Source organism: Rutidosis leptorrhynchoides, chromosome 2 (genome assembly GCF_046630445.1).
Source record: "Rutidosis leptorrhynchoides isolate AG116_Rl617_1_P2 chromosome 2, CSIRO_AGI_Rlap_v1, whole genome shotgun sequence".
In the NCBI taxonomy this organism is placed as follows: Eukaryota; Viridiplantae; Streptophyta; class Magnoliopsida; order Asterales; family Asteraceae; genus Rutidosis; species Rutidosis leptorrhynchoides.
In genome coordinates this window covers 43,844,055-43,849,739 of record NC_092334.1, presented here as the reverse complement: position 1 = coordinate 43,849,739, position 5,685 = coordinate 43,844,055, and positions in this window count along the sequence as shown.

Here is a 5,685-nt window from a genome sequence, read left to right as displayed (position 1 = left end):
CATGTGATAAGTGTCAAAAATTGTTGCATAAAAGTATTTTTAGAGCTTTAAGACCTACTTTAACGGTGGCGTGTTACCACCGGTATTGGCCAACACGCCGTGTAACCCAACCGTGTTCCACCAAATGTTTGCGGCGTGCTTCAAGTGAGCACCGAATATTTGTACGCGTGTTGGAGTGTTTGGTCGACGTGTCTGGCTCCCAACCATATACGCAAGCAACAGTTCTTTTCTTTTCTTTTTCTTTTTTTTTCATTTCTCAAGTATATATACATTTTCACTTCAAGATCTTCGAACACATATCCACTTCTATGCATCTCTCTGTATACAAACTCTCAAACTCAAAATCACAATCAAACACAACAAACAATGTCTCATCCGAATGATTGGTCGTTGTATAACAACATTATAACGGGCACCGGTGAACCGACTACTCCGGGCTCATCATCTTCATCTCGACCTTCATCTCTTGGTTTTGCCAACTATACTACTAGCTCGTTTAATATGAGCGAACAACAAATTGAGCAACATATCCAAAGATTACAGCAAATCAAAAAATTACAAGAGATTCAAAGAGAGCTCGGTCTTAGCCCGCAACAAATGTCACAACTTCAAGGTGAAACTCAACCACAAACTCAACCCGAAGATGAAGCCGAACAACCCGGTGGCGTGAGGAGAAGAAAACACCAACGAAAAGGAAAAGAAAAGGCACGTGAACCAATCCAAAAAAGAGTTTGGACATCGGCCGAAGAGGTTTGGTTGGCGAGATGTTGGCTTGATGCGTCCGAAAATCCAACCGTCGGAAACTCTCAAAAATATCAATCTTTGTGGCAAACTGTAATGAACAAATTCAACAATAACGAACACGGATGTCATCGAAATGAAGATGCGTTATCGGGGAAATGGCGTTATGTGGACAGGGGATGTAAAGCTTTTCAAGGTTATTATCAGGCGGAAAAACGCAATCCAAGGCGTAGTGGGAAAACCGAACAGTGCTTCTACGAGGGTGCGGTAAAGGCGTATGGTGCATACGAACAGAAGACGTGGGCGTTTAAAGAAGCTTGGGAATTTTTAAAGGACAAACCAAAGTGGCTTGTGCCTGCTGCGGTTGGTGGAACGGTTTATGGAGGTTCGCCTGATGAGGATGACGATAACGTGGTATAAACGATTGATATCGCGGATGATAACGTGAACGTGCTTTTAGGTGATGATCCGATTGAAAGGCCGATGGGAAGGAATCGAGCAAAGAAGGCGGCTAGGACTTCCGCATCTTCCGACACAACGCAAAGCTCTCGTTCAACAAACTCTTCAAAGTTTGAAGAGTTGTGTGAAAAAGTTAACGAGTATAGGTCCGAAGTTGCACATGAAAAGCTTGAACAAATGGACGCAATCACCAAAGCGGAACGTATGAAAGCCGCACTCGAAGCCACAAAATTTCTGTTGAACTTGGACATTAATAACATCGCGAACCCGAGAGAGAGAAAGCGTTGCATGAAGATGAAGAAGAACTTGCTCCAAGAGTACGGCTACTTGATTCAGTCTGATGAAGACGACGAGTTGTAGTTTAAATTTTTAGGACTTTTTAAAAAAAAAAAAATAACTTTAGGTCGTTTTTTTATTTATTGTAATTTTCTATTTTTAGGATTGTAATCGTATTTTTAATATTAATTTTAGCGTGTTTTATTAAATTAATTTGTTATTATAATTACAAAATAATAATATAAACCAATTAAACAAAATAAATTAAATGCAAGAAAAATGAAAAAGAAATAAAAAAATACCCCAACACGCCACTCAGCACGCCATCCATTACCCAGCAGTCTGGCAGCACGCTCATCAAGTACCTCACCTCCACCCAGCAATACGCTAATTAACCCCTTCAGGGATAAAGATGGTCTAAGAGGTGTAATATGGTCCTGTTTATAACTTGTTTGTCTTTTAGGTAAAAGGAATTCAGGGATAAAGATGGTCTAAGAGGTGTAATATGGTCCTGTTTATAACTTGTTTGTCTTTTAGGTAAAAGGAATTCAGGGATAAAGATGGTCTAAGAGGTGTAATATGGTCCTGTTTATAATTTGTTTGTCTTTTAGGTAAAAGGAAAATATGGATTAATTGGAATATTAGATCAAGAGAAAAATCAAAGAAATTAGCAAATCCAATGGCCTATATTTATTGTTCGAAAATTCATGTGTATACACAGGTGTAGCAATAGCAATATACGATCCAAAGTATCTATAGCAATAGGAGTACTATTTGTTAACATTTTATTTTACTATCAAATTTAAAATTCTAAATTCTATATTGAAAACAGTTTTTTTGAGAATATTCGTTTGGATATACTCTTATAGTTTTAACAAATTATTATCTAGTTGGACATGATAAATATATTACTCCGTACAAAATCACCTTACCCATCTTTAATATAAGAAAATAAAATAATAATTATTGGCCGTATATAAAAATAAATAAATATTCTCCATAAATAAATTTTGTGTATATAAATAACCCTTGACGAGTTAACCCTAATGCTATCACAATGTTCTGAGGTAGCCGCAATAATGATGCGCGTTAGCTGCCTCCTTCTTTATTCCAAATCCGGTAACAATTTTCGTTTCTTTCACCATTCGTACACGTCAAATCAAACTCTCTGTTCTCTAAAATTTATTCCCCTGACATCTAAATTCGATGACTTCATCCACTTGTTTAATCAAACGCTTCCAAATCAACCACTTTTTTTCATCGTCAAATTAACTTTGTTAATTACTGTTGTTGCGATGATGAAATTTCAACCGATGTTTCTCTGTTTAAATGAAGATAGTGACTTATGGTTTTGCATTATCGGTCACTATTTCAAAGAAACGTCGTTTAAGCTTTTATAGCTTGACCTATGTTCGAGATGCGGTGTCTCGGGAGTTTTGGAATTGAGAACTTGATCGAGATCCGGTGTCTTGGGAGTTTTGGAATTGAGAACCTGTTCGAAACACCGCATCTCGGGAGTTTTGGAATTGAGAACTTGTTCGAAACACCGCATCTCGGGAGTTTTGGAATTGAGATTGGGGGCGGTGATGTCCTCGATCTAACCTTAATGGAATTTACTCAGAGCATGAGATAGATCAGATACACGTTATGTATCATTTGTTTATTTTGTTAGTCATTACTCTTTGATTTTTTTGATTTTAGAGTAATAGTTCCATTTAAAATCTATATTTGTAGCACATACTTTTTGTTTAGATCTATATTGAAATCTATATCGAAGATCTATGTTTTAGACTAAAGTTTGTATAATTGTACTCTATTGTAAATTAATGAATGTTACCATGACGATTTATATGGAACATCGATCATATAAAGTTGCATGAGAAAAGATGCTCCTTATTTTTCTTCAGCAATCAGCACTACTGTCACCTATGGTGTGTTTTGGCATGATATCAAATCTGTAATTGTATCTTGTCCAAGACGACTTTTTGTTTTTATTTCTTGGTTGTCATTATGTTGGTTTCTTGGCTGTAATTATGCTGTGTAATTCTCTTTTTGCTCCATCTAAGCTGAGTAACTAATTATGTTACAATTTCCTCAAGTGTTGCGAAAAATGGTCTCTTGCTTAGCATAGTCACTTAGCAAATTGATGTAATAGATGATCCCTTATATGTTACGTACCTTTATTGCTAGTTGTAGCAAGCCTTACTTGGCAAAAGTTTTGTTTAAAGAACTTATTTGTCGAAGGATTTAAAAATGTATGTTTAGAGTTCATATTGTTCATGTTATTGTTAAGAGTTTATTTAAGAATACATATTTGGTTATGAGTCTTTTTTTCCCAATAACAAAAATCATACAACAAAACCAAAAATACATAAGACTGAATCACAATGTCTTAGATTCTTATAATCTACAAATTATTATCTAAGAAATAAATCCCCTAATAGTGATAGATGCACATTCTTCTGACCATTGTAACCATTAGATTTGGATTGAACAATAATGATAACTAGTTTAATACCTGGGAACAAAAGTAAACTTTTTTACTTTGAATCAATGAATGTTTTAATAAATTCATGTTAAAAATAATTTGTATTCACATACAAGTAAATGATGAATACTAAGACCACTCTGACATCATTTCTCACATTTTTTTTTAGCACTACGTCAGCTTTCTCTCACTATTTTTCTTCACCACTTCATCCACATTGTCAACCATGACATATTCACTCTCTATCACATATACCCCACAAGATTAATTTACAACCTTTTGAGCTACATGTACAAGTAAATTTAAAAAAGAAACAAATATTGTCGTCCTCAAATGTGCTATCTCAAGACAAGTTCCAGCTTGGAGGGGGCTCATAGCATGTACAATGCCAATGAAGCCCTTCATAGCATGGGCTGAGGGCATTAGGAGTGTCATAATATTAATGAAGTTGTTAGAACCCTATTTGAAAGGCACATCAATTCATAGGTAAATTCAGAGCAGTTTGTGAATACGAAAACAAATTTACATGAGTTAAACGTCATAAAACTTTTCCGTAATAACAATTTTATAAAGGTCCATGCAAGCTAGGTTGATCAAGCTGGTTCAGTAACCAAAATGAGACTCAGATAAAACTGGTCAACTATATGCAACATGTGAGTTTACCTGTCACCACTTATTGTCCATTTCCTAAATTTTAGAAATAACCAAAATTTCAAAAACAATCACAAGTATATACATGTTAAAGTAATGGTCCAACATACTAAAGAAAGTAATGACCTCTTTTTTTAATGTAGCTAAGGAGCTCATTGCTAGTTTGACGTTATTAATGCTTACAGGTTTGCTTGCTTCCGCTAGCCATGATAAGATCGTTAAACTTTGGAAGTAAAAAACACACAAAGTGTACGTGGATTTCATGTTCTTGTTTTGTTTCTAGTGATTACCAACTCTACAGTTTGGTATTTACGAACAATAAAAGGAATATGTCGATATAAAATGCCAGCTTTTTAGATAAATATAATAAGTATTGCTATAGTGTATATTCATTTTAGTTTAAGTGTATAATATAATGTGTAATAACGATAGAAGATGTTTTTTTGAAAGCACACTATGTGTTCGACGTAATGCCTGTTGAACGCATTTTAAATATTCAACTCGTTTATGACTGAATATTAGCCATGTGTACTTGCCAGTATTTAACCGTCTTCAGCTTCAAAATATAGGAGAGATGCATGTTGATAGATTAGTCACTGCAAGCAAAACACGTTTATGTGATGTCTTGCATTGGTTCGAGCTCTCTTACGTCGCAAGGCCCTATGTAACAGTCATATTGCTCTACAGTTAAATAAATAAAGGTATTATTGTGTTTATTATGCACATGTATGTTTAAGTTTTAACATATATTACTGTAAGAGAAGAAAAAAATTCATCTTAAGCTGCTAAATTGCAAATACCGTTTTTATTGATAGGATCACTTGTTTGTGATAAATGCTTACTAGAGTTGTAAATGAGCCGAGCTACTCGTGAGCTAGTCGAGCTCAACTCGTTAATAACTCGATTCGAGCCGAGCCTAAACGAGCTCGAACCCGAGTTTCGATTTTTGATATAGCTTGTTGAATAAACGAGCTCGAACTTCAGATGTCGAGCTCATTAAAGCTCGCGAGCCTAAACAATATACATGTACTCCTATATGGCTATATATAAATATGAAAATATATATAAAT